This window comes from Branchiostoma belcheri, unplaced genomic scaffold (assembly GCF_001625305.1).
Source record: "Branchiostoma belcheri isolate BF01 breed outbred unplaced genomic scaffold, Haploidv18h27 scaffold13, whole genome shotgun sequence".
In the NCBI taxonomy this organism is placed as follows: domain Eukaryota; kingdom Metazoa; phylum Chordata; class Leptocardii; order Amphioxiformes; family Branchiostomatidae; genus Branchiostoma; species Branchiostoma belcheri.
Genome location: NW_017802713.1, coordinates 908,534 through 918,901, shown reverse-complemented (window position 1 = coordinate 918,901; position 10,368 = coordinate 908,534).

Here is a 10,368-nt window from a genome sequence, read left to right as displayed (position 1 = left end):
CCCAACCGAGAATTAAAATAGCTGCCATGCAGCAATGCTACCACCCTGAACGTTGGAAGTTTATCCATATGTCGAGTGGCTTTTGTCACAATTAGGCCACAACAAGTAATTTTTATGGATGACATCAGCGCGCGCATTAATTTTCGCCTGATTTTGGAGAAAAAAAACAAGAAATTTTGTTGCCTTCTGATAACATGGTCAACATGCCGAAAATGGACAAAGATATCTGTTGCCATGCCGGAATTCGAAGGTGGATGGCAGATAAGTATAAAGAGAGGAGACAAGAAAAGGCTCTGATTTAATGTTTTGTTTCTTACTTTGATGCAGTGATATGTGATGTTGGCTAGTGTATGTGTAATGTTCCCACTGAATCAAAACCATTTGTACAATGATTGAGTCAAAATTTTAAAATGTAGGAACCTTGTTTTTTCTCGGCCCGCCCTGTTTTTTTTTCGCCCGCTCGCATTAGATTTGGAGTTTGCGGAGGATGTCATCCATAAAATTTACTTGCTGTGGCCTTAAAAGGAAATGATTGATCCTCAACCGTCTTGCCTTGATTCTGGATCCGTTGATCTTGATTTGGTCGCTCAGTTGGATTTAATGGCCGGGAATATCTGCATCAATGGGCAGATTACTGTCATTGATCACTCTTCATCGGTGGGGACAATCCTAGTAACTGCCTGGTGTACTTCGATAATGACAGTAATAATACAACTGTTAATCGCCATTGTTTTCTTCAGGAAGACTATAATATAGTATATAACTTTCCTTTATAATTGTGTACCTGGGGTTTTCAGGCAGACACCCCTTTTCTACGCACAACGTTTAATGTCCCTTCATTAGGCCTATAGGCCACAGCAGGTAAATTTTATGGATGACATCCTCCACAGACTCCAAATCTAATGCGAGCGGGCAAAAAAAAAACAAGGCGGGCCGAAAAAAACAAGGTTCCTACATTTTAAAATTTTATCTCAATCACTGTACAAATGATTTTTATTCAGTGGAAACATCACATCTACACAGCCAACATCACATATCACTGCATCAAAGTAAGAAACAAAACATTAAATCAGAACCTTTTCTTTTCTCCTCTCTTCATAGTTATCTGTCATCCACCTTCCGGCATGGCAACAGAATCTTTGCCCATTTTCGGCATGTTGACCACTGTCAGAAGGCAACAAAATTTCTTGTGTTTTTTTCCAAAATCAGGCGAAAATTAATGCACGCGCTGATGTCATCCATGAAAATTAGTTGCTGTGGCCTTATAATGCCATCTTCAACATAGGTAAAGTATATGATGTGTTATACTGAATGAAGCAAATCTTAACGTCAATTGTAGTTCATTCATTCTGAAAGAGCTCAGAAAAATGGGACCGTTGTTTGGTTGGCATGACCTGGAAGCCCTGATCGTTGAAAACAGCACTTGTGCATGCTGAAGATGATCGTGGCGTCTTGAGTGGCAGTGCTTTCCACAGATAAGGACAAGTTATGCAACTGACGTCTTCTGGGAGGCATTAATGCGTCTATTTACTATACAAACTGTTCATGAGAGCTGCACCAACAGAGCTTTCATCAGGGAACTGATAAGGCGGATGCTGACAGGCATATTCATAGCCGGCAGGCTGTACGGATGCGCACAGTCACGTCGTGTTTATGACTATGACATTTTCAAACCAGTAGGCGTTACTTTTTACTGTCTAAATGACCTTTGGTGAAAAGATAGACGTGTCGAATGAATGTCATTCGATTGTATTAAACCCTGATCATGTGACAAAGTTAATAATACCCCACCAATATTGAAGTGGGGGTTGCTGAACTTAGCACTAGCCGCGAGGAAGAGATATTTAATAAAACCAGACAGTTTACGTTCCTGCTTATTAGATGTTCTTCCCCATATACAATATCAAAGTGTTTGGCAGTTATCTACAATCTTCGGTAAAATGGAAACACTAGACATACAAGCAATCTGTGTTTGACTAGTCATTTGGGAATGTTTGAGTCGCCAATGTTCTTTGTTTATATGGTCGTTTCTAATCTAATCTATAGTAACACAACGTTAGGCCAAAAAGCAGTTACTCAAGCAACTGGATATGATTTTGAAAACGTCAGACGCTTCAGCTAGTATCCACTAGCTTTCGTCAGTGACTGAGAGACCAGACGGGAAATGCAGGTTTATAAGCAGTAACTATTGATTGATATGCAAATAAAGTGAAGACAATTTTTTGAAAGTCGAAAAGGGAACAAAAGTCAGACAAGTGAAGACAAGAATGCAAATAAGTCAGAAAGCTCCTGTTATACAGAACTGGTATAACGTCTGACGTGTCCAAAATCTTATCCAGTTGCTTGAGTAACTGCTTTTTGGAGTATCGTATTACCTGGATGTCTAACCTTCATCGACGTAACACAATGTTATATTGTACCATTACAGCCTCCGTAGGATGTAAAACACTCTCAACGACCAGGATCACGACAGCCTAGCGAGAACGACCTCTTCATCTATTTCTTCAATTACTTGTGGTTTGGAGAAGACTGTCCTTATCAGTGTTCCAGATGTGGCTTCATTACACTGCCTGAGCTCTGGCCTTGTCGTCTGACCTGCTTTCCTCTGAGTTTATGAAGATCAAGCATTGGTTAGGGTGAGAGAAGGTTACGACCAAAAGTTCAGTATGGGATATGAGGATCTCATAGTATAGGATAGAATGTACATCACATTGATGCTACGAAATTAATCATTATTGACTTTACTTTATTGCGGCAGTATAACATTAATAATAATAATACGGTGGTGCTGGTTAGAATATAGAGTGATGTACAGAGACATTATGATATTGTTATATTGATATTCGAACTGGAAAAGTTTTCTAGTCAGCATCAATTACTAACATTATCTGCATTTACATAAAGGAATGTCATTGGTATCAAGGCAATTTTCAGCCAGTATCTTAATGTTTCTTGAAAAGCTTCCAAGAATATAAGCTGTGAGCTGAATCCCTAAGCAGCGTACATATTGTACAATCTTGATTACCTCTTAGATCACAGATAGACGACACAATGGACCGACAGGATTGATAGTGTTCAACTTTGTAATTACGTTCTTACCAGTAGTTCCGGTGACTTGAGTTTAACAACAGCACGTACGACACACCTTAACTTTCACGACTTTTTACACTGCCAGGCTGGCTAATTGTGCTTTCCACTGACGTTTCTCGGTCATGCCCGGCAACAACTTTCGAAGTTAGTAGTTCTGCTAGTGTCAAGTTGCAGCTGTGCTGTTGCAAAATGTATTGGCTTTCGAATCGGTGCCACATTTACATTTCATAGACCTGTCCCACAAAATGGTTACTGGCCTGTTTTGTTCCTGACACTTGGGATCGATCCCGTGACCTTGTCAAGAATGATCGCTTCACATATCATTCAAACTCCTCTGGGTACACGATGGGCCAAATTATTGCCTCAATCGATAGCTTCCTGCCTGGGAGCCTTCCTTGGTTGCTATGGCCCCGTAATAGCAATGGAGGAGAGAATACGTTCAATAAAGTAGCAGAATAAAGTATAGCAGAAGTCAATTCACAAAGTTGTGCGTCACAAACGTTGGACTTACAGCTTTCTTGACTTTCTAGAACGTAAAAAATAGATTTGTTCTCTTCTAGGCTCAAATAGAACTAATTGAAATAAGAAAAAAAGGAATTTGAGCAAATATGTCTGTTATGGAAAACATATTTGGGTTATCCTTGGCAAGTTGTTTAGAATGGCCGTAATACTGGAATTAGTTGTGAGGTTCTATGTACTTAATCTATGGTCTATTTGTTTGCTGAGCACTGTATTGAAACAAACTAAAGTAGTCCCATTTTAGATGTTTATAAGGGATAAAATTCACATAAAAACACTGTTTTAATGGTTTCTTATCGATTCGATAGCTGAATTTCCAAATACCAGGCATGCCGCGATGCACCCTCTCATTGATCACTTACTCAACGGCTGTCAACATCGAATATTGGCTGTCAACGATGTCACAACACCCCTGGAAAAATGCCGTTATCCATTCACACACAAATATACTTGGCAGATATTTATTATTGGCAAAAATAAAGGAGGACTTATTATTAAACGTTCCCTGTAAAGCCCGCACCGGTTTGTCGTAGATAATCGTGATTATGTCCGGGGGCTGTCGCAAACTCAACAATGTTGAATCTCGTGCTAGGATATTGGTGATATCGTTCATCTTATTGCAAGTTATGTTATGGCCAATATTGTATCCAGAGCCCAACGCAACTGGAGTATCCTTAATAAAGATCTTAACGTTGATATGGGTATTTTATTGCCTTAAAGACATCCAATGCGATTTCAGGGCAGCAAAACTGGAAATTTTCTGAATAAGGCAATCTTTATGATATTGATACATACTGCTTCACATTAGCACATTTCAATCATTACTTCATACTTTGGCCATGGGTACTTAAAACTGGAATAACAAGCCCCAAGATGAGTCCTTTATTTTATGGGATGTACCTTAAAAATCAGCTCAGGGCCCTTCCAGTAACCATTTTTCCGTCAGAATGTTGGGTATTTTTGCTGAATGAGCATTGGGGTAGTGTAGTTTCATCTCAATATGTAGATAAGTGACTAGAATATTAACGTTGGAAAATCGGGTTTCCAAGTCCTAAAAACTGCACTAGATGTCTTCTCATAGCCGCTTCGTTTCATCTTGAGTCACCTTTGTGTTAGTTTTTTGGTTAACAAAAGATCCTGTTCAAAAACAAAAGACAAAGCACAAAACCAAACGATCCGTACAACGTCACCGTGTGATTGTACAATTACCATGTCTGGTGCATCGCAGCGGGAGTCTAAATATTGACAAATCGGATGCTTAACAACAAAGCACAACCGCCTTCGCGATTATGATATACACTATACAATAAACATTACGCATATGTACGAGACGGAAAACGCCATTTTCATAAGGGCTCGGAGTAAACTACCGCTACCATCTAATTGGGCACTACATTTTCTTCAATACATGAAAGGATACACGTACGTATGCTATGGAACTGCAAAATTGATCTCAAATCGACGTAGTGAAAGAATCAGCTTGACGATAATAAAGATTGTTGTTTGGATCTATACATTGAGATAAAACAACGTATATGATGCCAGTTCGTTTTGGCACGGCATCAGCTATGTATAATTTTCCATACGATTTCATGTATTTTTGTTTTGCTTCCTGGGCCTCCTTGGAAATCAGCTATTAGAATGTAGCTGTAGGAGCTACCCAGATATCTGCTACCAAGATCTCCCTTTGGAGATATTCCGGTGTCAATAGAACCTAGCTGTAATAGACCCAACAGCCAGAGGCTAATTACACTTGTTCCCGTAAAATATACTTCAGATCAAAAATGGCTGAATACGACAGTCAGAAAGTGTAAAATTCATGCCTTGTGGTAAAATGTAATCCTCCCAGGATGTAATTGCTTGTCGACGTGATTTATGAACTGGCATTAAATAGGAAGATTTACACAAATACTAAACATAATAGGACTCGTTCGTCATGACACAAAAGGACCGAATGATTCCCTACATCTTTAACATACCGTTCCATCATTTATTGAAAACCCCTTTAAACTCACGAACGGTAACAGCTACAACCGTTCATCTGTTAAATACGTTTATTAACAACCTAAGGGAAATAAACATCATGCGTATGTCTGATGAATACGTTAGCGTGTTTGCAGAATCGTTTGATCTTTTGGCTGCCTTTCCAAGACTTACCAGTCGCCTGACTAAAATGTTTCCATCGACTTTTGTTCCATCCGAGACGCCTTAGGGACTGAGGCTGACATCTAAGAGAGGCCCTCAGAGAGGCGGCAATGGAGCCCCACTGAGACCCATTTTCCGGCTTGGTCGCGATGGCCAAAGCATTAGACACAGAAAATCATTGAGACGACTTTCCCTAATTTCCTGGTCATTAAGGAGTGTTTCCTGAGAGATGGAATAATTGGTATATAATCCTTGACCTTCGAGAGACTCGGGCCTTGAGCCCACTGTTCGACTGGTTTATAAATAGAAAATCAAGACATGGATTTGGCAGACGTGATCAGTTGAGGCAATGGGAGTGCGCAGGGCCACGAGGCATACAGGTAACAGGCTGTTAAGCTCTACCGTGGGGAGTAATCTTCGTGTAAAACGCCATTTCTCTTTGTGCAATTGTACGTGGGAAGGATGCGGGAAGCCTGGTGGGGCGCTGCTGGTACACCGGTACGTCTGGCCGGCCTCCTCTCGTAGGTACATGTGGGTGGCGATTGGTGCAGCAGCTGCTGATTCTATTCTGGTAAGGTCTAGTGCCGATTCATAACGATGCTGTAATATTCTCATAATTTTAGCAGTGATATTGTTGAGATAGAATACATTTGTATGCCGTGGTTCAACAATATATACAGTGGTGGGTGCCAGGCACGTACGTATAGGTTTCTTTATTGCCTTCCTTCACCCATACCGTACCGTCTAGAGACGACGGATGTTGGTGATGATTTTTACCGTGACCGTTCTGTTCACCAAGTGATGATCAACAGGCAATTACCCCGTGTTAGAGCCACACAGGGTTCTCCCTGCCGGCATACCGGCACTTGACATCTCGCCAAATTGCGAAGGGGGAGACAGGAAATTGTAAGTAACGCTAAATCAGACACGCGAATTTCCTCGGGACTGTGGTTAGTGCCAAAGGTTCCGTCTTGCGGTGAGTTGCTCAGTATCTTAGAACTCCAGGACTCACCTTTGCGCTGTAGTGCACGCAACTTGATTTACTTATCTACGAAAGCAATCCGTTATCCCATGGACCAACTTTAAATCACAAAGCGACGCATTGTAACATGTTAACTCCGTAATAACTAAACAGGTCGACCAAGACGAAGGCAATTCTTCAGAATCACTGTCTAGTACGTTTTGCATCAGGTAAAAATGTAACATTTTCTTCGACTCGTATATGCACAACGGATCAGGCAACGTTTACCGATAATCAATATTTTCTTTCAAACTGATAAATATTACTCTATTGTTGGATTAATATAGATATGAAAATCTCTCACAGGTATTTTTACGTTTTGCATCAGCCAAGAGGCTAACATTTTCTTCAACTTGTATATGCATAACGGATCGAGCAACGTTTACCGATAATCAATATTTTCTTTCAAACTGATAAATATTACTCTATTGTTGGATGGATTATCTATAGATATGAAAATCTCTCACAGGAATCTATTTACCATGTTGAGTCAAGTACATTTTGCCATCAGCCAAGAGGCCAACATTTTCTTCAACTGGTATATGCACGACGAATCAAGCAACATTTACCGAGAATCAATATTTTCTTTCAAACTGATAAATATTTCTCTATTGTTGGATGGATTATATATAGATATGAAAATCTCTCACAGGAATCTATTTACCATGTTGAGTCAAGTACGTTTTGCATCAGCCAAGAAGCTAACATTTTCTTCAACTCGTATATGCACAACGGATCAAGCAACGTTTACCGATAATCAATATTTTCTTTCGAACTAATAAATATTACTCTATTGTTGGATGAATTATATATAGATATGAAAATCTCTCACAGCTATTTTTACCATGTTGAGTCAAGTACGTTTAGAATCAGCCAAGAAGCTAACATTTTCTTCAACTCGTATATGCACAACGGATCAAGCAACGTTTACTGATAATCAATATTCTTGTAAATTGATAAATATTACTCTATTGCTGGATGAATTAAATATGTATGTATGAAACTCTCTCACAGGACCATTTTGAGGATAGGGCTTCCTTTTATCTCATAAGATGATGTATATCTAATTTTTTTGGTTTGATGATAAAGCATTGCCCTGACGGAGACCATATACCAGTGTACCGGCATAGGGTGTCCTAATTGGGTGCTTGTCCCATCCCAGTGGGAAGGTTGTTTAGACAGGTGATTCTTCACGGCATTACGTCGTCTCCTGCTGCGCTACCTGCAGACGTTTCATACGTCATATTGTTAGTTTTCCATTGTCTGACTCATCTGTACCGCAGCTGCCCTGCTTTTAGAGCCACCAGCTTCGGAGTGGATTACCAGCTATGTTATTAACATTAGGCTACACCGACTTAATTTTATGGATGACATCCTCTGAAGACCCCCCAAATTAGTGCGCGCGGGCGAATAAAAAAAAATTCTGGCCAAAAATAAAAATGCTACTAAAACACAGGAGTACAAAGCTGGTATTGTGCATTTCCAGCAGTACATAGCGACGTACACAACAAGCCGACACATGCTGGCTTTTTGTGGTATTTATAAGTCGGCACTCAACGTATGTACTGAGCTCTTGAGTCGTGGAGCTTTGGTGCCATCGGTGCCATCCTCCCGGGTTACTACCGGCTCTGTATTGTCGGTAACTACCCAGGCCTAGAGCCAGGCCAGACGTGATCTTTTGTTTTTGAGAAAAGGCGAAAATCAATGCGTGCGTGGATGTCATCCATAAAAATAAGTCGGTGTGGCTTTAGCAACACTAGTTGCAAATTCAAACATTTTATCGTTTACTCAACAATTCATTACCGCAACAAAACGCCTCTAAAACTCATTTTTCCTATATATATATATATTGCATTGTGTCCTACCTTTTCACTGCGTTCCTCATTGGGTGGGAAATTGGTCATGTGCTTCGAACATCTTTGTTTTTTATTACATATGTACATTATAAACAAAAGCGGTCCGAAAATGGTGCCTTGAGGCACCCCACATTCAACATACGTATTATATATATCATCTGCATTTTCTTTATATTGAATTCGTTTTTGTTCATTTATCCGCTCATTATGTGTAAGTGGTAGCATTAAAATAAGTTTTAGGTACATGAGTGCGTTACCACTTTGTGTTGTACTATTCTCCTTAATGTGTGAACAATAAAAACAGTAGGTCGCATATTTTACACTTCCTTCCTTCCTCTAAGTGCTTATAAGGATATGTTAGTATACAATAACAACGGCGTTGGGGCCAACTTGATGTACAATCCGCGCAAAGTATAACCAAAAATGTTTCATTCCATTAACATTAGCACTACAATAAATCATATTTTATACTAAGTTTTCGTTCTAAAATGATTTGGGGCATATTCTAACTAATTTTAGGTCCAACCTGGTGTGCAACAGGGCAACCCCTCACGTTTAACCTAAAATGTTCTTTACTGGTAATTGTATGAGCCAAAAGAATATCTACTTTATGCCACACCAATTTAATTTGTTGTTTCTTGGATTTTTTCAGGAAAAAAATGAAGCGACAGGGCGAAAAAAACAGGCCAAGGCACCCCATGATAGCCGGAAATATTACAATATGAGCATGAAGTGAACATACCAGGCTGGTTTAATTAAAACAATAGATTTTGAAGTTTTAATGATACAAAATTGCATTGTTACATTGAAAAACTTGAACACCTAGGAAGGAACCAACCGTTGGGGCCAAAATATGTCTTTCATTGAGCATTTTGCAGTTGATTTAGACCCCCCCCCCATTTTTTAAAATTTTTTTTGCAAATCAGAAAAAAATGGACAAGGCAGATCCGAGACACAACAAATTAAATTGGCGTGGCCTTAAAGCTATTGAATGTTCGCGGATGATATGCAGTGTTGCTTGTGTTAGCGGTGGGTTAATATGTTTACCCGGGCCGGTACTTTTGAGAGTAACGTAGGCTTAACAGGGTATTTCCCAAACGTCAAAACAAATCTCCATTTTCATCGCAAGTTCGTGTCCTCCTGGAAATGTAAGAGTTGCAGCATTGAAATGCTAATTATCAGTTTGTGTGCCTCGTAAAATGTAGGGCAACCGTATCAGCTAGGATCTTTCTAAAGTACACATTTGGAATTGCAAGCTCTAATATAAGTCCTTTATGTCCTACACGTAGGAGTTTTAATGTGATTTATGGGTCGTTTTGGAGGCAGGGTTTTCTTCATAACCGCATCTATATTTAATGTTTTCTGGAGATGCCTGCATGTTAGGATTAATTGGCCATGATGTTGTAATGGAATATGGACGCATCGTGGTTATCGCTAATTGAAGATTCTGAAACTGATCGATATCTGCTTCTGCCCTGTGGTTGATACAAGGCCATGTTTCGAATAACCTTATTTATGGGTCAGAGAAATAGATTACGCTTAACATTAATTTTATCAAAACGATTGGAAAATATACGACAGAGCTCTTAAATGATAACGATCGAGGCAACCATCGTAACAAGATATGTCTGCTGCTTTATTTGATCAACCGTGTGGCCTGTGGACTTTAACATTGTAACGGTGTAACTATAAGGGATACCTTAGCGATGAGAGGAAAACCTCTGGGGTCAGGCTGTT